Genomic DNA, 24,055 nt, shown 5'->3' on the forward strand with positions numbered 1-24,055 from the left:
TGCTTTTGTAATTGCCCTATTTTGATAGATAAGCAAATATGAGACACAATATTACCAGTAAATCATGTGGGCTATGTTGTATAGGAAAAGCTCACCTCATCCCTGGGCTGGGCCCACTGATTTCAAGAATTTTGTATAATCATGTCCAATAAAGTCATCAATTTTACATAGTTTCTACCATCAGTGTGCCAAATGAGAGGATGAACACCTGCTTTGGGTTAGTTTGATTCTGACATCAAGATTGTAGAGGTGGAGAGCAGGTTTCATTCATATCTCTTATGTTTCTAATCTTTTTTTTAAAGATTTTATTTATTCATGAGAGACACAGAGAGAGAGGCAGAGACACAGGCAGAGGGAGATGTAGGCTTCATGCAAGGAGTCTGACGTGGGACTTGATCCCAGGACCCAAGGGTCACGCCCTGGGCTGAAGGCAGATGCTCAACTGCTGAGCCACCCAGGGGAACCTGTTTCTAATCCTTTATGGCAGTAATCCTTTGTCATCTTCACCTCCAGTCCCAGGGTTCTTGATACTAAATGATCCTTAATGTTTCATAATGTTAACAATAATTGCCAGAATAGCATTTATTCAATGTTTGTACTGTATCATACACTGCTCTTAGCATTTTCCATATGTTAAACCATTAGATCTTTAAAATAACCATATGGATTATTCTCTTTTTGCAGATGAAATATTGGTTTTTGGAGTAATCAATACCCAATTAATTCATTAGCTAATTCAATAACAATTATTTGGATACTGAATACTCTGTTCTAGGCATTAAGAAGGGGACAGGGGCATTAAAAAGGTTGAGGAGACAACCTCTCAAGAAAAACCCATTGTCTTATTTCACAGAGTTTATAATCTAATGGTGGAGCAGTTGAATTCACCGCATCTGTAATAAAACAGTTTTAATAAGAGTATTATAGAGAATGCCTTTAAGATCACACCTAAAAAAGTCAGGAAGTGTCTTGAAACATTTCCTGTATGGAGTCCCTTAATCAAGTAACAGTTATATAGGAACGAATCTGTGTGGGGAGCAAAAGTCATTCTAGGCAAAAGGAATGATAGCCACAAATATAACTTGATTATTTGAAAACAATCCGTCTGTATGCAATCATTTGTACTTTTGATAACTTGGGGATTTGAATCAGATGCTCTCCAAGGATGATGAAAGACAGGGGTTCTTAACCAGTGAGAAAGTCCAGCCAAATGCCCAGTAGACAAATTCAAGGTATTTTGTGTCCTGTTTAATTCACATCAAATCTCATGTGATGAAAACTGTTTCTGTTCATTACAAGCACATAAAAGTTAAGAGCACAATTAAACTTGATGTGAACATAGAATTAGGATTTTTGATTTTGATGGTGAGGTGCGATCCTAAAAAAACAAAACAAAACAAAAAACCTGGAAATGTTACTTAATTTCTCAGTCTTGAAGGTCTTGCAAAATACAGTTCTCCAAACCATTAACTTTGCAGTTCAATCTAGCTCTGTGTAAATACATGTGATTTCCCTCTAGTTGCTTCTTGCTACTAGAATCGTTACAAATATGGTGCTGCAGTTTAACGGACAAAACACATTATCTTGAAATAGCAATTTACAGAACTTATTTCTATACCTTAATCACCTCATGCTCCATAATTGTCATTCCAGGTACTTCAAGGAAGCAGGACACCATAGCATTTAGGGCAATAACTCTTGAATCAGGCTGATGTGGCCTACTCTAATGTTAGCCGTGCAGGTAATCCCAACAGACCCTTACTTTGCAGGAACTAATCACCCAGATCTTGCCATTCAGCTTTCTCAGGGCTGGGTTTTAGTTACTAGTTTTAATTTTTTAGGTTTGTGTCAGTCATCAGTTCTTTGTAATTATTACTACCGGAAAAACATTTCAAACCTAATCCGATAGAACCTTTGAAGCCTTCTCACTGAATTAGGCAACAAAAGGCAGCCCCCTTATTTTCCTCTCTCTATAGGGACTCACAGCATGGAAACATCTCTCTAAATAAATCTCTTTCCCAGTATGCTTTTTTACTCTCTTGATCCATTTATATTCTAGAAGTGGGTGAATGAGCTTAACAGTTATGAAACACAGACTCCTTCATTCTCTTTATAAAATATATATAGGGTCAGAGGATGCATTCCGTTTTACTTTCCTTTTTGTATTATTAAAACATCCAAAATGGTGGCAAAAGTGTGCATTCTAGCATCTTATTATATGAGAGCTTGATGTGAAATCCAATGCTATGAATTTTAAAATTTCCTCCAGCAGTTCTCTTTTAAGTTTTACATATAATTTTAAGACTAGAGAAATAAAAGCTTTGAGCCCATGTTAGAGTCAGATTTAGCAAATCCTAAAGAGGGAAATGAGCAACAGGGGGAAATGGAACAACACTATTGTGGCTTCCTTTTACACTGGGAGTGAGCCAGACTCTCAGATTACATAAGTAAACACAACAATTTTTGTATACTCTTGATACCCGTGTCATCATATAAGCTTTTAAAGGCATTAAGTTGATATAAGCTCTTCAGAAAAGAAAAAGAAAAAGATGATAAAATACCTAGCAAAAGCCATATGAACACATATCATGATTATTCCTATACTGTGCTTGTATTTTCAAAATATATTACAAGCTTATCTCCAATGTAATTGATAGAGATAACAAGATAAGCATACAACTAGGAAACAATATAAAGACATAATACAAAGGAATAGCATAGTGAATTGTGGGATATTAAGACAGAGTAATCCAGCTTAGTTGTTTATATTATGAAACTCCCAAAGACACAAGAACTTTTATTGATTTAAAAAGCAGAGATTCCACGTTCATGATGGCTGCAACTATGTAAATGACACATGTGTATATGCATCTGACTTATTTTGCTGTCATAACACATGGCCGAAAGGTTAGCCATCTAAAACAACACAGATTTATTATTTCATAGTTCTGAAGATCAGAATTTCCACACAAGTCTCATCAGCTAAAAGGAAAGTAACTGTAGGATGTCATTCATGGTAGAGTCTGAGGAGAATCAGCTTTTAAGCTCATTCAGGTTCTCGACAGAATTCAGTTCCACGTGATTGTAGGACTAAGATCCACATTTCCTTGCTGGCTGTCATCTAGGGTTGTTTTCAGGTTCTAGAAGCCACACACATCCCTTGGTTTGTACCCCTCTTCCTTCATCTTCAAAGCCAGGAATCATGAGTAATGTCTTCATACTCTGAATCTCCCCTTCAGCTCTCTCTTTTCAGCTTTTTTTTCCCTTCTTTCTAACTCTAGATGGAGGATTCTCTGCTTTTGAGAGCTCATATTGGATGAAACTGGGCCTGCCCAGATAATTCAGGATAATTTGCCTATTTTAAAGCAGTAACTTCAAGTACATCTGATAAGTCTTTTTTGCCATATAAAATAATATATGTACACATGCGTAGAGGGTATGGACATGTCTAGGGGTCCATTAATCTGCCTTTTAAAATGTGAATAGTAGATAAAAGGTTGTATTTGAGATGAAAATAGTTATATTAGGATAGCAAAAGAGCTTTTCATTTCTTAAAATACTCTTTAGTTTTCTCTACTATATTCTCAAAAATAAAAGAAAATTCATCACACTAAGTTTTGACACTTCAGTTAAAATATATACCTGCGTATGTGTGTGTTAATTCATAAACTTAAACACACAAGACTATTTCTGCATTGAGGTAATTACTATCATGGTAGCAGTCTGTTATATAACATCTTAAGTATCCAATGTACAGCTTTAATAGGAGACCAGCATTGCAAAATCTAGTCATTTTCAATAAAATTAAATTAACAAAAATTATAAAATTTATAAAAGCTCATAAGATTATGTAGTCAAGGGTATATTTTACACTAAAACAAAATAGTACATGAAATTTTATGTAGTCAGGAAAATAAGGAGAAAAGTACTATTTTGGGTACTTTTACTTAAACTCTGTTCCAGCATTCTACACACTGAGCAAGAGATTAATGAAAAACCTGTCACAAAACTTTTTGAACCAACAATTAAGTATGAACAAATAGAAAGTGATGCTCAGAAATTAGCTAAGATTTGTAAGAGGAGGAAAAAAAGAAAAGAAATCCCTAGAAGACAAAACGTATTTAAATATTGTTAGAGACCCAGGAAGTAACACCCTAAGAATTAAGTGAAAGCTCAAAATTGTATCTGGATGCTAGTCATACTGAAAGTTTCCTCCTACTATTACTATGGACACAGAAAACAAAGAAAAAACAAAACCAGTTCATTATTATGACTATAGTCATCGTGCTTTAATAATCTGTATCCTCAGAGGTTGCAACAATCATACAAACCAAAACAATTCTTGAGAGTTAAAGGAAATTAGTCCACGGGTAAAAGTAAATCAAGGTCTCATTGTTGATTAGACTGCCAGGTGAGAGACATCCCTGCCTCAGAGCAGATTAAATAATCTATCTTAAAGTCCCCTTAAGACGAGGATGCCTAATTCAAAAGGAATTCAGTATTGTTCTGTAGCTCTTCCATTTCTATCAGGTTTACTCCCCTCACAAAAGAAAGGAAGGAGAAAAAAAAAAAAAACAGCATTCACTGTAAAACTGAATTTAATAAAGAGGATTGCATTTACTCTGCACAACTGCCTTGTAAAATAGGTATTATTCCTATCACTTCACAGATGAGGCTGTAGGGGCTCAGTTGCTTAATTTACTCAAGGCTGGTTATTTCTGTGAAAATAAACTAGATCTTTCCCTAATTAATACTGCTCTCTCTCTCCTTTTCTCTCTCTCTCTTCTTCCATTGCATTAAAAACAAACAATGGAGGATTTGAATGCATATAAGCATTCAAAATAATAGGTCACAATTATAAGTTAAACATTCCATTATTATAAAACAATTGTGAGCAGAAAGGCATAAGTGAGTTATTTGCTATATCTAAGATTCTCTTGGGTAAAACCAAAAATGCAACATCTCCCTAATGATTAAGTAGAGAACTATAAGATTCAAACTGTGGGAGCCACAGGAAATATGCTCCAACATGCTCTTTTTATTGAAAAAAGTATATTCCAAACATGAAAAAAAATATTTATACTTCAGGCATACAGTGAAATAAAAGCATATAGTTTTGATTTCTGCTTAGGAGATAGAGAATGGGAAAGGGTATTGCCCTACCTTTATAACAATAAACATTCCAGACAAAATGCAAGCTCATGACTTTTCTTGAGTGTATCAGGCACCTGAGGCAACCATCTAGTCCATAATACAAAAGGAGACAGGTGCCTACAAAGGGAGACAGGACGTGAGGAATTGCTTACCTGGAGCAGATGCAGCCAGAAACGAATGAAAGAATTCAGCTAGAATGGTGAATGAATTAGTGGAAGATGAGACACACAGGTTGTTGAGCGTGAAGCTGCAAATATAGGGAGAATTTGTACCTTTGTAAAGCTCTTTTGTTCTCCACCATGGGTCCATAAAACAAGAGTGTCAAGAACCCCCCAAAAAACATCCTTCTTGAGAGAGGGTAACAGCAACTACCATGTGAGGGAGACAAAATCTGCCTAGACAATTGTTTCCCCTATGTTTGCTACGGGACAAAAGTTTCAATATGGAATGGGAAGAAGAGACAATTAGGGAGGTCACTGTTAGCCTTTGTTGCTGAGAAGTTGGGAATTCAGCAGCAGAAATATGTACATTAGTGTTAGTGACAGAGATCCCATGCTATTCTAAACTCCAGAGAAGTTTTTTTTTCTTTTCTTTTTTTTTTTTTTTTTTTTTTTTTTTTTTTTTTTTTTTTTAGAGTTTACTTATTTATTCATGAGAGAGAGAGAGAGAGAGAGAGAGAGAGGGAGAAGCAGGTCCCATGCAGGGAGCCCCACGTAGGACTCAATCCCAGGTCTCCAGGTTAGGCCCTGGGCTGAAGGCGGCGCCAAATCGCTGAGCCACCTGGGCTGCCCTAAACTCCAGAGTTTAGAAGAATCTAAGTTTCTCAAATTCATCTACCCACATTCCCCATTTCATGTTTCAAGGTCCCTATGAGTTTCCTGATTTGGGCACATTGGATTTACTTCAAAGGAGAATCCAGTTTTCTTTAACTCCTAGTCAATCTTATTTATGATCAGGTTGTGTGCCTTATTGTGTGTCTTGAAATTGCAAGAGGTAAATGTCTCTTTAAACGCAGAGGAGGCTCTCCAATTCTCTATTTTGCTTTAAAATGTAGATTAATAGATCTGAGACTCTCCTTTTTTCTTTTCAGTAAATCAATCGCTTTTAGCAACAGGCACTAAATTCCAGGCTACAGAATAGTTACTTCATTCCCCATGCTTTTCAAATTCCAAAGATTTTGGCCTGCGATGCACCCCCTTCATCCTATATCTGTTCCAAATTCGCTACAGGTAAACATCTTGGCAAATATACTGTTGCAGCCTTCCAGGAACTATCAAAACTCCATTTACCACCAGCGATAGTGCCTTATTGCTGTTGGTTGGTGCATTCACCTCCAGAATCCCATCCTTAGATTGGACTTCCTAGGGCCATGCCTGGCACCAACTCTCTTCAATTAGACTTCCTAGAAACAGAGGTAAAAATAGGATTTCTTTTGAAAGGTATTTATTAATAGAGTGCTGGGGGGAGGAGGGGTTAAAACCTATAAGTAAAAGAGCTAAGTCAGGCACTAAAGGCGGAAAGCTGAGAAACAATACAGTATCAGCAAACACTTAGCTTTGGCCTAACTCACAGTGGAAGATACCTGGGAATAAAGTAGTGAGCAGTGTTGCCCTCTTTGGTAGCATGAGAATCCTCTTTATTTCCCTGTAGCAATCAATCATTGGCTCTGAGTTACCCAGGGAAGGGGTGAGGGGTCAGCATAACATGCTCATGGTCACCAAAAAATGGTCTTCAAAGCTCTCTGGCAGGATCAAAAACTACAGTCCCAGGTTAAATTCAGACCACAGCCTGGTTTGTTCTTTTTTAATTGCCCATGTGATATGAATAATCTTTCACATTTTTCAAAAAAGATTTTATTTATTTATCAGAGAGAGAGAGAAACAGAGGGAGCACAAGTGGGGGAGGGGGAGAGGGAGGGATAAAGAGGGACAAGCAGACTATCCGATGAGCAGGAAGCCCCATGCGGGCCTCGATCCCAGGACCCTGAGATCATGACCCAAGACGGAGGCAGACACCCAACTGACTGAGCCACTCGGGCTTCCCTATTTTTCACATTTTAGAAGGTTTTAAAAGAGGAAAAGTAAAGTAGGATATGGGGCAGGGCTGTATATGGCCTCAAAGCCTAAAATATTTACTATCTGGTCCTTCACAGAGAAAGTGTGCCAATGCTGTTCTATGATTCAGGTCTCTGAAAATCTCTTCCACCAAAAGAAGGAAGAACAATATTCTCTAGCACAAAAAACATTCTATAGTAGTAGAACATAATCTCTGTCCCTAATTGCTGATGGTATTTAACTTGGGTCATAAGTAGTAAGAAAATAAGTAGTTTTATGTATTATTCCCCTCATGAAAACTACACTTGATATGGCCCTACTCAATAAAATACTACAAAAAATATGTTTCACATAATTTCTGCATGCTCTAAGGTTCATCACACCTCTGCATGTATAGGAATCACTGGGAATCTTTATTAAGATGTGCATTCCTAAATTCTATCCCAAGAAATTTCAAATTCATAATATATTCAGTAGGGTACGGGAGTCTGCATTTCAAATATCCCCCAGGTGATTCTGATACAGGTGGATTATGGTACTTTGAGGAATACATGCAGTATGGAAAAGCATTCATTTAAAAGTCAGGCAGAAAAAAATAAAATAAAATAAATAAAATAAGATGATAAGATAAGATAAGATAATAAGATAAAATAAAAAGTCAGGCAGATTTGCATTTCAAGGGATTAAATCTACAAATACTCTGTGCACATGTAGTGCTTACTACGCTTCAGCTACACTTGTCAGTATGGGGAGATGCAGCAATGAGCATAAGAAAAGTAATTTGTACCCTCATGGAACTTACATATGAGTTGGCATAAACCGATTAAAAACAAATAAGTAAAATACAGGCAATGTTAGTGTGATGAGCGCCCTGAAAGAAAAGAAGGCGGAGAACTGCAGCAGGGAGTTGGGGGTAGGGGCATGTGGGTAAGGAGAAAATTCTCTTGAGGTACATTACAGTAAAGAGACAGGAAGATGAGGTGGGGAGGGAGAGTGATAGAAATATCTTAAACTGGTGAGTTCCCAGGAGAGAAAAGAACTAATGCAAGCCTGATGTTTGGCATATTCAAAAAAAATAAAAAAATAAAAAAAAGGATTTTGAAGATGTTCCTAAGTTAAGGATCTTCACATGGGGAAGTTAGCCTATCTTACCCAGGCAGGCCCAATGAAATCACAAGCATCCTTATGAGTGAAAGAGGGAGGCAGTGGGGTCAGAATCAGATCAGAAGGTGGGCAGGAGAGTCTTCACCAAGAAATGTAGGGGAAGACTGAGACGTTGAAAACAGTAAGATAAAAGATTCTCACCTAGAGCTTCCGGAGAGAATGTGGCCCTGCTGACACCATGATTTTGGTTCAGTGAGACCCATTTAGACATCTGACCTCACAAAAATAAGATAATGATTTTGTGTCAGTTTAAGCTATTGCATGTGTGATAACTTGTTACAGCAGCCAAACGAGAGTAAGATAGGGAGTACAGATAAGAACATGCAGATAAGTTGGGAGGCCAGTGCAGTAATTAATTCAAGAAGTAAATAGTGGCTTAGACTATGATGATAATAGAAGCCACAATATAAAAATGATTGAATTATAGGTACTGCCTGGCATTCTGAAGGGGAATCAGTTACATATAAGAGAAAGATCCAGGTCAAGGGTGAAGCCCAGCCTTTTGGCTTCAGATGATGGAAGAAAGTGGTTGTCATCATCCACTTTCCAAAGGGGGGATGGGTAATGTTGGAAGAACAGGAGGGAAAAGTAGCTGTTGGACATCCAAGTGAGTTTGTCAAATAGCCTGTTTGCTATTCCAGTCTAATTTTAGGGGTGAAGTCTGGGCTGGAAAGATAAATTTGTGAGTAACCACTTTTAAAGAACATTTGAAGCCAGGAAAGAAATCTTCAAATGGAGTAAAGATTAAAAAAAAAAAAAAAAAAAAAAAAAAAAAAACAAGATTGCTAGAACTCATACAGCAATTCAGCAGTGTGTCAGGAGACAAAATCAATGCCCAGAAATCAGTGGCATTTCTATACACTAACAGAGACTGAAGAAAGAGAAATTAAGGAGTCAATCCCATTTACAATTGCACCCAAAAGCATAGATACTTAAGAATAAACCTAACCAAAGAGGTAAAGGATCTATACCCTAAAAACCACAGAACGCTTCTGAAAGAACTGGAAAAATATTCCATGCTCATGGATTGGGAGAATAAATATTGTGAAAATGTCAATGTTACCCAGGGAAACTTACACATTTAATGAATCCCTCTCAAAATATCAAGGACTTTCTTCAGAGAGTTGAAACAACTTATCTTAAGATTTGTGTGGAATCAGAAAAGACCCCAAATAGCCAGGGGAGTATTGAAAAAGAAGACCAGAGCTGGGGGCATCACAATGACAGATTTCACATTGTACTACAAAGCTGTGGTCATCAAGACAGTGTGGTACTGGCACAAAAACAGACACAGAGATCAATGGAACAGAATAGGGAAGCCAGAAATGGGGCCTCAACTCTATGGTCAGCTAATATTTGACAAAGCAGGAAAGACTATCCACTGGAAGAAAGACAGTCTTATCAATAAATGGTGCTGGGAAAATTGGACAGCCACGTGCAGAAGAATGAAACTAGATCATTCTCTTACACCAGACACAAAAATAAACTCAAAATGGATGAAAGATCTAAATGTGAAGGAAGAATCCATGAAAATCCTATAGGAGAACACAGGCAACACCCTTTCTGAAGTTGGCCACAGCAAGTTCTTGCAAGATCCATCTATGAAGGCCAGGAAAACAAAAGCAAAAAATGAACTATTGGGACTTCATCAGGATAAAAAGCTTCTGCACAGCAAAAGAAACAGTCAACAAAACTCAAAGACAACCTACAGATGGGAGAAGATATTTGCAAATGACCTATCAGATAAAGGGCTAGTTTCCAAGATCTATAAAGAACTTATTAAACTCAACAGCAAAGAAACATACAATCCAATCATGAAATGGGCAAAAGCCATGAACAGAAATCTCACAGAGGAAGACACAGACATGGCCAACACGCACATGAGAAAATGCTCCGCATCACTGGCCATCAGGGAAATACAAATGAAAACACAATGAGATCCCACCTCACCCCAGTGAGAATGGGGAAAATTAACAAGGCAGGAAACAGCAGATGTTGGAGAGGATGCGGAGAAAGGGGAACCCTCCTGCACTGTGGGTGGGAATGTGAGCTGGTGCAGCCACTCTGGATAACTGTGTGGAGGTTCCTCAAAGAGTTAGAAATAGAGCTGCCCTATGACCCAGCAATTGCACTGCTGGGGATTTACCCCAAAGATACAGATGCAGTGAAACGCCGGGACACCTGCACCCCGATGTTTCTAGCAGCAATGTCCACAGTAGCCAGACTATGGAAGGAGCCTCGGTGTCCACTGACAGATGATGGATCAAGAAGCTGTGGGCCACGTATAGAGTGGGATATTCCTCAGCCGTCAGACAGGACGGACACCCACCATCTGCTTTGGCGTGGAGGGACCTGGAGGGTCTGATGCTGAGTGAAGGAGGTCAGTCGGAGAAGGACAAACATCATCTGGTCTCCCTCATACGGGGAATATAAGACATAGTGAAAGGGATTATTGGGGAAAGGAGGGGGACTGAGTGGGAAATATCAGGGAGGGAGACAGAAGAGTCTATGTTGCTGGCTTTGAAGACAGAGGGGAGAGTCACAGTCAAGAAATGCAGGAAAAGTCCCTTTCCCAGAAGTTGAAAACTGTACAACAGACTCCTAGCTAGAGCTTTAGGAGGGAATGCGGCCCTGCTGACACCATGATTTTCACTCAGTGAGACCCATTTTGATGTCTGACTTCCCAAACATAAGATAATAACTTTGATGGTTTAAGCTACTGCGTATATGGTAATTTGATACAGCAGCCAAAGGAGAATAATTCAAGTAAAAACATAACCCGGAGATAATTTGGAAGGTCACTGCAGTAATCAGGCCAGAACTCAGAGAATGGAAAAAAATATAACAAGTATTGGTGAGAAGTCAACACCAGTACTAAGGAATGACTACTGATTTTCATGCACATTATTTGGGGCCTTGACAACAGCACTTTTTTTTTTTTTTTTTTTTTTTTTTGACAACAGCACTTTCAATGAAGTGTTAGGGGAGAGAGTCTGGCTAAAGGAGTCTGAGAGGTTGTTCTACTTGCTAACTTGAGAACCACAGACATATTTCTTAACCTCTGGAAATGTCAGTTTCCTCTAAAATATGGCATAATTATTCATGTTATAAAGATCATGTGAAGATTAAAGGATGTAGTGCTTGTACAATGTCCCTTAAAATTTCTGGCATGTAGAAAAATACCCGCTACTTTCCTTTTCCCCTCCAATATTCCAATGAAATAAATGTATTTGGGCCTTCTACATTCTATAAAGTGAATACGAAACCGTGCAATCCAGCTAAAACGTGGCCTTCCCTTATAGCTTAAGACACTGGCATTAGGCCAGCTTCCATTTCTTGATTCACGGAAAGTCCAGTGACCTCTGAGGCATTTCTGTAAATTCCCAAAGTTCATCCAGAGTCCCCACTGATCTGGACACTTAGCTGCTTCTCAACTTAAGAATAGTCTTATTTTCTGGAACTAAATCTGTTCACCTACAAATAACAGAAAAATCCAACAACTGTCTCAACCTCAGACAAAAGCTTTACTCCCTCGTTAGGAAAGAAGCACAGTGACGCCATAGGGGACCCCAGGAAAGCCAATCAGGCCTCTGCTTTCTCATGCAGGTATTTTGTTTCCCTCGTTTTTACATGATGATCACAGCACGTCTGTCTGCTCCATTTCCAATGCCACGGATTACCCACCCAGACAGGACAAAGCAGAGAGGGAAAGATGAAGTGGCCTGTCAGCTGAATTTAGTCCTCTTGAAACCTTCTTTAAGCCCCACCCAGGAGCTTTCAATCCGGTGTCACTGCTCAGATGTAAGAGTACTCTCGTCCATAGAGCGTGGAAGGAGGAATAATTTTCCCCCCTCCAGTTTGTGAAATAGGCTGTAAAAAAGAGTGGTGAATGGCGAGGAGTATTCAATCCAGGATCACCCCAGATGAGCACTGACACGCACACCTCTCACTCCCAAGCACAGACACACCAGTGCTGGGAGTGAAATCTTACTGGTGAGGTGAGAGAGCTAGTGCGAGGTTTACGTTGCAGAGACGCACACTACCTACAAAGCATTGTCAATGCCAGTTTGTTTCTTTGTACGAACAGAAACTCTCTATATTTGTCCCAACTCTAAAGCAGATGATCACACTGAAACCAAGAAGGCAGTTCACCTTGACACTACTTCTGGGAAAGAAAAAAAAAAAAAAATGTTGTTTCGTGATGTTTAAGTACAAAATATTTATTAAAAAAAAAAGGTCAGGTGATTTTTGAGAACTAATTTTTAGCTCTGAGTTATTAAGGGCAGCAGAAGCAGGTTTTCCTCCTCTTTTTCTGATGATAATAATAGCTTTCCTGAAAGCTGTTGCCAAGGCAGATAGGTGAGGCTGTAGATTGAACCAGCGTTTTCTAAAGGATAATTTAAGTACAACTCTGAGTGAGAGATGATTTTTAGATGGATATTTTTAATTTTAACATTTTTATTATCTTCTAGAAAATATGTCGAAAAGGAATGTGACTGATCTCTGTATGTGTGGTTTAAAAAAAAAAAAAAAAAAAAAAAAAAAAAAACGATTCCTCTGGAAGCCTAGACTGAAGGTTAAATTCAGTGTTTTCCTAAAGGAGGATCCAAGCACTTGGATCTATGCTTCCCCCACCCGCTCAACTAACCCCCACCTCCACCCTTGGAGATATTTGAGAGTAACTGCAGACATTCTTGGTTATCACAGCTGGAAGGGGGAAGGTGTGAGAAGCATCTAGTACAGCAACTAGGGCTCCTGCTGAACGTCTTGTAATGTAAGGGACATCCTCCGCAACCAAAGATTGTCCTGCCCAAAATGTCATTGGTGTGGAAGGTTGAGAAACCCTAATCTAGAAGGTTAGGTTTCTGGTCATTTGACTCAGAATCTTAGTCCCTAAGAGTGCTATCTCTAGGCATGTTGTGCAGAAAAGTGACTCTTAAGAGCTTTTTACTATCTCATCTGATATTTCACAAAGTCCAAGATGTACGAGTAAGCTAGCTCCGTCTTCTGCTTGCCCAGTTTGAATCCATCTCCACCCTTTTCTGCCCTCTCTGCCTTGGATTGATGATCTGTATCAATAGGATTCAGGTTCCCTGCGAGTTTTTGGCCACCTAACACCTTCTATGTCAAGTAATCTGAGTCCTTTGCCCATAAATCCTAATTTCTTCCTGGATCCCATAACCCTTCCTCCTATTTTACAGGTAGGCTCAGTAATACTTCTACTATCATAAGCTCATGATCACCAGCCTATCTGTCCCCCAAACTTTTGGTATAGTTCTTGGTAAATGTTTTGAATTTGAGTGTATCGCCAGTTTCTGAGAGAGATCTAACTCAATTTTGGAGTGTGTCTGTGTCTAGGGCATAGCTGCCGCTTTATATGCGGCCCACCTAAACGTTCTAGCATCTCTCACAGGAAGTAACCCCCTAGGAGAAGAAATAAAAACGCAAACAACATTTCAAACACAATTGAACATGAAAGATCGTCTGAAACCAGTTGCATAACTTGTTAAAACCTAGGTCTCAATTATCCTCTGATCTTAACATGTTAGAACTGACATTTTTTTCTTAAGTTAGAGACGAAAGGCACAATCAACATCCCCTTGTTGGGAAAATCTAGTACTGTCCTATTACACTGTGCCTGCACCCTACTCTATGTTTGTTGGGCCTCCCCTAAGCCCTCACTGTCCCGCCCCTGGAAAACAGTAGTAGCTTTCTCATTTAAGACCCGGTCTCCACCATTTTACACTATCCCAATAAGCAACCTATTGCTATTCTAAAATATCAAATTGATCAGTTATCTTCCCTAATTAAACTTGTTTTGTTTATTTGCCTACTGAATACTGCCTAACTTAATAGGCAAAGGAAGGCCTTTTGCAATCTGACCTCAAACTTTCTTGCCAACTTTACCTTATACTCTTGTAGGAGTATCTTCTACCCAAGTGGTAGATTTGCCTCATACTAGTCATCAACTATCTACTGAACATCCAATTCTCAATACCCAGTTATCTGCTAATGGTTCTTTTCAAGTAAAAATGGAGTTTCATTCAAAAGGGGTTGGGGTGCCAGTCTAGCTCACAACTCAAATGCATTTCCTTGGGACAGTCATACTCTGGTTACAGTAGAAGTCTTTTATATATATTTGCTTTCTTAGTGTGTCAAATATATTTTTAAAGGCTTTATTCATTTTAGAGAGAGGAGGGGCACAGGGAGTCTCTTAAGCAGACTTCCCACTGAGCTCCGAGCCCAATGTGGAGCTTGATATCCTGACCCTGAGATCAAGAGTTGGCTGGCCGCTCAACTGATTGAGCCACCCAGGCACCCCATGAGAGCCTCAAATATTAGAAGAAGCTAAAATTTAAGTAATAATATTAACAGTAACTTAATGGAATCTGGCGTCACTCTTTTGGTTCACACTGAAGCACCAACAGTTTACCCATTATTTTTATATCTGCATAAATATTAGCACGGAAAAAAGGCAAATAACCTCGTAGTATTACTAAAAAAAGGTTTTACCAACAGACCCCTTACAACTGCTCTATAGACACTGAATTAAGGTCCTGAAGCTGCTTTTCCCTTTCCCTAACTCCTGTGTTGTTACTAAAAAAGGAGAAGAAATCACTGGTTGAAGAAAAGGAAGGTAGACTTGTGAACTTCCTGTTCTGATTTTCCACCTTCGCCCAAGGCTTCAATCATCTATCCCATGGTTGCACCTAATAGTGGGCCAAGATGCTGCTCCTCTGGAGCTTTATTCCAGTTTTTCCACTGTTTCTACAGCACTTTTTCTATGGCATATCAGAGTTTCCACCATATCGATTTTAGTTATTAATTTGTGTGTCTTTTTTATTTGGGAGAAAGTGAGCTTCTGAAAGGCTGGAAGCAAGTTTTATTTGTCCTGGCACCCTAGTACCTAGGGTTGGCACCGAGTGCATATTCCAAAAAGAAAAAGCTCAAGGACAGTAGTGTTTTTGCCTAAATGGTTACATCCTTATAGTAATAGTCACTTGCTGAAATAGTCATAGTAGGTATTTTTCCATGGAGGGCTTACCATGTTTCAAGCATGGTCCTAGGTGCTTTGCACAAATCATTTAATCCCTACACAATGTTCAAGTTTTTTTTTTTTTTTTTTTACTTTATTGAACGTGCAGTGTTCTATTAGTTTCAGGTGAACAATATAGATTCCAACACCTCCATACATCATCCTCTGCTCATCATGCCAATATACAAGTTATTTACATTCATAAATTACTCCTGCCAGGTCCTCTTCATCTGCATTTTGTTGAAACAAAAATGGAGGGTTCAAAGGACAAGAGGTATATTTTCTGCGGTCACTCGACTGGCAAATATTGGAATCGGTATTCAATAATATATTCCCTGAATGCCAGCTATAGAAAAAGGAAAGCACACCCCTGGGACTTCGTTGTTGACCTTGGGTTTTGTGTGTGTGTGCGTGCGTGTGTGTATGTATGATTTTTGACATCATCATCTGTGTATACTGATCTTAGAACTTGTGTCAAGAGCAGGTGACTTTTACTTCTCCCTGAGAAGGGCTGCAAAGTATCAGACAGTGAAAAGCAGGTTTCCATGATATGTCTATGGTTCTGATTGGTTTTCGAGTGATTTTTTTTTTAAATTGAAATATGTCTGTATGAAGACACTCTTCTCCTGATTCTGTTAGCCTCTTCCTGAAGCATGTCTAAACCTGTGTCATACAGCCTGTCTTGCAGCATTGAGTTCAAAAACTTTTATGCCTGTCAGTCAGAGGCTGAGAAGGAAGAAAAAGGGACCTTAAAAACCTCTGATGATCAATGGACAATAAGACCTGAATTCAGAGAGGATGTTGCTCCTATTCAGATGCAATTATCTCCTTGGAGTCAGTTTCCCCCAAGCTAAACTCCACTTAGAGGAATAGGTCATGACTACCTGTAATGGGACATATCCTGATAGGAGTATCTGAAGCTCTGCTGCAGGTATATACCTTTGCAGCAGGAAGATCTTTAGGTAGGCGGGCTTCACATCAGGGGTGTATTTATAATCCCGAATCACAAGTTTGGGAATAATTCCCTTAAAGTCAAAAATGAACTAATGATCTAGGCTGCATGGGGAATTTCTTCTTAGGCTACAGAACGCCCAGGGATTTTTGTTTGAATGTAAATTTGTCTTTCCCCAAGCGGTGTACCTCCCTACTATAACACTAGGTTCTATGACCAAGTTTCTAATCTATGCTCTATGATCATTCCCTTACGTTGACCTCCTCCTTCTCAGTTCAGGCAATACCGTGGTGACACTGTATATTGTCAGGAGTATTTCATAGTAGTTTTCAAACTATTTGACTTTTTTTGAGCATGGCCCACAGTGAGATTATATGTTTCGTATCATGACCCATCTAAAAACATACTTTCGCGATTTTATTCTTATTAAGTATAATGTGCTCTTATTCTCTATTCTTTCTATACGTCCACCAGATTGATTTTGTGATTCACAAATAGGTCCTGATCCTCAGTTTGAAAATGATAATCTATTGTAGCCCAGTGGGTCTCAAAGTGTGGGGAAATTAAAGAAAAGCTATAACCATGAAAGAACAAGTACATATTTACAATAAGAAAAACCAAGGGAGCACTTCTAAAATTTCGCCATGCATGAGAATCACCTGAAAGTCTTATTAATACAGATTTCCAGCTTCACCCTAGAGGTTTGATATAGTGGGAAAGACGAACAACTCAAGAATTTGCATTTTGAACAAGTCCCTAATGCTGTTGGTTTCAGCGATGCACACTGAGGACCACTAGCCAGGAGGAAAAATCAAGGATTTCCTCCCGCTGTTCATCTTATTAGATCTTCCCTCTAAGTTCTACGTATGCCCCCTCGTGGCAATCCAAGGTAAAAGTCTAGAAGACCATGCTTCCGAAATACCACCGAGGGATAAAGGCAGTAGAAATTAACACTAAAATTTTGGATGTCTCCATCTCCCTTAGAACAATGATCATTGTAAATAGTAAATAAAAAAATAGTGCTTTAAAGGGCAGAACTTAGATGAATGTCAGTTGAATATCTAACATTGGACAAGTTCTCTAACTTAAAGCAGTTCATCTATAAGCTGTATGATATTGCTACGTACCTCCTGTTGTTGAGAATTTAGCATGCTGTTACATGAAGCCTGGGGCGCCCTGATAATCTAGGGTGTGAATGACCATCCTCTAATGTTCTAAAGTACCACACTTGAGCCCATTCATACTCCTATCCACACTGTCAAGCCTTCCACATAATGCATCGTTGCTCCAAATGTCCAGGAGTAGTCAAATATTCATGCCAAACAACCAGTCTGAATTCAGAAGTCAAATATATCCCTTGTCTCTACAGAATTCCAAAACTGCTCCTAGCACCTGAAGTCAGTAGCTCTAGAACAAACCATTGCACTGTGCAGCCCCGGGCTGGGGCTAAAGTCAGGAACTAACTGAGACAGCAGATGCCAAGACCTTCCAAGAGCCCCTCTTTCCTGCTGCAGACTCGTCTCCAGCATGTAGTTAGAATGGAGTCCTGTGCCCCCCGGGACCTGCCAGAGCCACCAATGTGGGCATTTACTCCAAGCTCCAGTGGTTATTTGAAGTACAAAATTAGAACAACCCTCCTCTTAGTGCTGTGCTCAGACACAAATGTGCAACAGCAAGACGGGTCTGAGTCCCCGTTGAGCAGCTGTTTAGGTACTTGTTCAATCATTTTCATGGGGACACCTGGGTGGCTCAGTGGTTGGGCATCTGCCTTCAGCCCAGGGCATGATCCCGGGGTCCTGGGATCGAGTCCCACATCGGGCTCCCTGCATGGAGGCTGCTTCTCCCTCTGCCTGGGTCTCTGCCTCTCTCTCTCTCCCTGGGTCGCTCATCAATAAATAAATAAGGATCCTAATAATAATAATAATTTTCATGTTCTACAATCTCACAAACCAAAAAAAAATATTTAAAAACAGCCACAAAACAACTTGCTTTGTAAAAAAAAACAAAGCAAAACAGTCTATCTATCATCTATCTATAGTAAGGCAATAGTGAAAAAAATAGATGAATGAGTACTACTTCAAAATAATGAAAGGAAATTAAAATGATCAAATCCTGCCCCAAAGGAGCTCGCTGTTATACTTGGGGAGGTAAACCTATATATATATATATATACATATATATACATATAATTAAATGATATATAATTATATATTATATATAATATATAATTATGTATTATATAATTATTTATATATAATAATAATTAAATTATATATATTGATATATACTTATATATATTTAATGGGATATAAATAACTATTTTTCTTCATTTTATGCTCACATCTAGAGGACATTTTCAACATAACAACTTTCATTTTTTCTGAAAGTAAAGCCTGTTAATAAACAATGCTGCATTTGTAGTCTGGCATTTAAGAATCAAAGCCAGGAAAGTGGAGACTACAGTATAACATGAGGGCTTGTATAAAGGTCTAGCTGACTATTCTTAGGTCATGTATCTAAAGGGAGAAAATTTTGAATAGAAATGTTAAAAACGTATGCACTGACTGTACACAAACACTATATGCTCAAATACAACCAACACTAGTACCACCATCATAACTCATGATTTTTCCCAAAGTGTTTTGATATGGGTGGTGTCTGTTTCTCATCTCTAGGAACCAACCAAACTCAAAGCAATATTAATATGCATAGAATAGTTCTCAAGTATTTATAAATAGTAACCTAAAAATCTCAGCAAAACAACCATCATCTCCAACCTAAAATATTAAAACACACTAATAAAACACAAAACCTTCCTCTCTGGCCTTTAAACAGAATGCCTTGATACAGATAAATGGGTGGTGTTTCAAATCCAATTTTGAAATTAAGTGCTGGAATTTTTTTTTTTTAAATGGCTACACTGGAAAGAAAGCTTTACACAGAAGCCTACATTTGTCTAGAAAGTGATAGCCAAAAAAATGAATGCTACCATTAGAAAAACACTGTCGTTCGTGGGCAGAGGTTGGCACCTGGACCTGCTTTTAATCTGGCAGCTCTAAGCTTTGCAGTCAGACTGAAGCCTTCTGTGGGGTTTTAAAAACCCACTTGCAAATGTATAGTTTTAGAAATGCAAAATTCTGAAATAGATGCCCAGAATTTTCCTGTAGTTTTAAAAATCGGTGAGGACAAGGAAAATAAGTGTGTCGATTGAAGCATTTTTTTCTTTTACAATGTACTTTTTTCCTGTATCATTTTGTGATGTTACAATCCCACTGTTACCAAAATAATTGTGAAAGGGGCTCATCCTCTATCGGGACAGCTCCTTTGTATAAATAAGATGCAAGATGCATGACACCTAGCTACAGGACTACGGCAAGGGATGCAGCACAGCAGGAGACTTTAGGACTGGCATTAAGATTTGTGCCTGGCCAAATCACTGACATGAACTCAGCCCTATTTATTTCTTCATTCATTTATTTACTTACTTATTAATTTATGTGTGTATTTATTTATTTTTTTATGTATTTTGTATTTAAAATGATGATAACAATACCTACCACAGGGGCTGTTCAAAGCATTTAATAATCTATGCAAAATGCTGCATCTAGCACCTGCTCAACAAATTGTACTTTCATAGCTTTTTACAGATACTCAATGTAGAATAAAAGATACACAGTAGTATAAATTATGCCCTACCTAAACGGAATACAGAGAAATATCAAGTAGAAATTATAAATGTCAAAAGAAAATGTTAGAGACTGATTAATATCCCTTTACAAATGAATGTACCAGGGGATTCATTGTCATAACTCTTGAATTCACTTAAAATTCACTTAAAAGATAAAATTTTGATTTGTATGGAACTTTATAGGAGCTCACATCATTTGAAACACGGTACACGTGTGTCTTTTCAAAGTGCCAAGGTTCATATGCGTTAAAGGTATGCCAATAAAGGTGTGTGTTTGCTTGTTTGTTTTTTCCTAGTCTGGGTATTTCTAGGCTTCAGAACTTTCCATGTACAGTAATGAAAACTGTACAGTACGTGTCTGAGAAGTGGAATCTGGGCCTAGCAATTTAGAAACCCAGGCATGTGAACAACACGCATATGGCACACACATAACCATGACTATGACTGTGCGTGAGGGCCTGGGGCCAGAGAGGGGAAGGAAGGAGGCAGAACCAGAAGGAAGAGGCATCCTTCTACAGATCTGCAACCCGTCAGAGCACATATAGATTTCTGGCTGGTTGAGTAGCCGAGTTGCTCAGTAAGGAATGCGAAAGAGGTAATAATACACAATGATTTTAGTCCTATAAGTCCTACAAGCTTTGGCCAAAACCCTACTTGATGTGAGGGAAGAGTGAATCTTTTTTTTTTTTTTTTTTTTTTTTTAAGAGTACTCAAGAGTATGTGTTGTGCTATTATCTCCTGGTTCTTCCTGCCTGCACTTCCCCTGCTATCTCCACCTAAGAACTTAGAGAGGTGCTGTACCGGGAAAGAGAGAGTGAGGAAAAAGGGGATGTGGGGTGGGAGAGAGAGAGGACTACTCTTTTAGAATGATATAAACAGAAATGCTACCTGGGGAGTCTTCTCCAGAGAAATTAGGATTGGCTTCATGGGTCATCTTGAAATTCTTCATCCTTTTATCTATGAGCTTGTTTTCCTACCTGAAGTCCAGTGAAATCACAGGACACGCACGAGGGCATGGGAGATATGCACAATAGGTGACCCCTTCCCCCACTTCCTTGCTGCCACCATTTGTGTGTATGTCACTCATGATGCTCTATGAACACAGAATTATGGGACGTCCGTGAGTTTAGTGATACAGGTGTAGTCGGTACAAGGCAAGCGTGATGCGTCTGCTACTTAAGTCAGGGGCATGGAAACTTCAAAGCCACAAAGAAAGCAGCAATGTTCCAAGAAGCAGGAATGACCAAGTAAGTCCATCTTAGACTTTCTTACTCATCCTTTTCTCCTCCCGCACCTCTGCTACCCCATATTAGCCAATCAAGTGACATGGAAAAGATGATCTAGAAAGTAAAGGAAAAGGTTGGGGCAACTGGTAGTTCCTCTTCCTTTCAATCCTTTACCCATAAGTAAACTAAAGGTAGAGGGGATCGGTAGGACGTGCATCTATCAGGTGGTGAAATAAGAATTGAGTCTGTGCACGCGGAAACGCTGAACATACAATTTGTATGATTTCAGTGATTCTGTTTACAAGTTAAATGTTACTATTTAAAACTAGTGCTTAAAATTCTTCTAACATTAAAACATTCAAAGCATTTACAATTTTTTTTATTTTTTTAATTGGAGTTCAATTTGCTAACATATAGCATAACACCCAGTGCTCATCCCGCCAAGTGCCCCCCTCATTGCCCATCACCCAGTCACCCCAACCCCCCGCCCACTTCCCCTTCCACTACCCCTTGTTCATTTCCCAGAGTTAGGTGTCTCTCATGTTTTGTCACCCTCACTGATGTTTCCCACTCATTTTCTCTCAAATTTAAACAAAAACTTCCACAAAGCGTTTAAGACTCATGTTGCCCAATAGGAAGGCTAATGGCAATATTCTTGCTAATCATTTAAAGCGAATTCTTCTTAGAATACCTATTAAAGAGTAATTAAAAGCCATCACGTGAAGCAGAGAGAACCTGCACCGAAGAAAGAAAAAATGGTTTATGTTTTACCACCGTTACCGGGCACATTAATGTTCTGCTTTGCGAACAAGGCCCTGCGTTTGCAATTTTCCACTGGGCCCCCCCAACTTTTGTAGCCAGCCTCACACAGAATTACTATAAAATGTGAAGGTGAGAGAGCGTATTTTTCTTACAACAGCAGAGAAAGAGGGGTGCTATGCCATAACTAGAAATACCTGTCAGAAAGCCTCTCTCGTCGCGCAGCTGGATTAGCAAGCTTCTGGAGGCTCCTGCACACAGGCTCTCAAATATGATTCTCTGCATAACCTCCTCTATTTTTACTGCTATTAATTAGCCTCCTAGATCTCCACATCTTTCTGAAGACGTAGTGCTATAGGAATGTTATTTTGGCCTTAGCTTGAGATCTGGAGACACACAGGTTGCGCTACTTTAATAAGCTATTTATTTGGTTCAAACCATTACTGCCTGCCCCATGTGAAGCTCTGGCTTGAGTCCTGCTGGAAGGGTCCTGTGCAATCCTCTAGAGGATGGGGATGGAGGTTCAGTACCACTTAGTTCCTCCAGTATCGGGGTGAGGTCAGCAAAATCAGGGCATAGATTCACTACCCATTTGTAATATGTCCTATTTATACGTTATCTATAATCACCACCAAAAATCTCAAATGTGTGCCCTTGGTCACAGAAGGCAATTACGGAAATAATGTAAGTTTGAGAGTCTTCGATGGGTTAGAATCAAGAATCTACCACTTGACAAGTTAATCATTCTCTGAATGTTTCTTTATTGAGTCACATTTTCCACAAAAGATAAATTATAACGTAGAGCATGTAAATTGATCAATAGTGAAGGGAAAAAAAGATAATTGGCTGCTGTGAGGACATTTGCACTCTCTTGGTAATTCAGAATCTGAAGCTCTGTGCTACATTTATGAAATCTTATGAAACACAGCCCTCCGTCAAAACATACGATGTCAGAGACGTCAGGAGAGTGAATATCTAGCAATAAGGCTCCTTGATGTAACCCCCAAATACACATTCACCCCAAATTTTGACTAATAAGGAAGGTATTGAGGTTAAGGGAGAAGACAGGCTACCTAAGATGGACCACTTTGTCATGAACATTATTTTGGGCTAAAAGTCATCAAAACCCAGCAGATGCAGGAAAAGCTCTCTTCTTGGTCTACAACTGCCTAAATTCACATTGGAAAGGAGAACCTATGCCAGGAAAAGAGCTGTTAACAGATTCCCCTGTACCTAAGAAACCTCTCTGCATAATGTGGCACCTTTGGTTTTTCCAGACATCTCCTTTCACCTTCTCACTAAAGGTTTTCATCCCCTTGTATCCTGAGATCCTCTCTCTCATCTTAGCCCCGAAAAGTATCAAGTCGCAGGTCTTTGGAATTTCTGTGTCTGTGTGGATTCCCCATGCACACGCCTAATAAATTTGATTTCCTCCTGTTAATCCATCTCATGTCAATATGATCGTAAGTTCAGCTAAAGGGTCACGGGACAGAGAAAGTTCTTCAGGACAGAGCCAAACAATGGAGGATCCTCCAGAATCCTTTCAACTCGGGTCGGCGTCAGCGGCCCCAACCCTACCAGGTTGCAGAAGCATCTGAGGTGACCTTTCCAAAGACAGTACCAGAGTCCAGTGTTGATGGATGAACTCTCGTGTCCCTTCCCATCGGCAACAATAGGAGTGTCCATCCATCCCAGAGCAGCCTTCTAGCATAACTGACAGCGCTATTCTTCTCTTACATATATCCCTGACTTGGTTCTAGGCCTTTCCTACAGACCAGAGAGCTGCCTGATAAGCTTTGAATAAATATTGTGCTTACCCGAGCTAGAACTGTTTTCTTTGCTTGAACTAATAACCCCGACGGATGCAGTGGTTGATGTGCATTTTCAGATGTTCTAAGAGGCCTTGACGAGTGATACGGAGATAGATCATAACGCATTTCTGAGCAACACTTGTCTGTTTTGGTGACCACAGACTGAGGGAAAAACAATGGATATTTATTTAGAAATGACAACTGAATCTGA

This window comes from Canis lupus, chromosome 21 (assembly GCF_003254725.2).
Source record: "Canis lupus dingo isolate Sandy chromosome 21, ASM325472v2, whole genome shotgun sequence".
In the NCBI taxonomy this organism is placed as follows: Eukaryota; Metazoa; Chordata; class Mammalia; order Carnivora; family Canidae; genus Canis; species Canis lupus.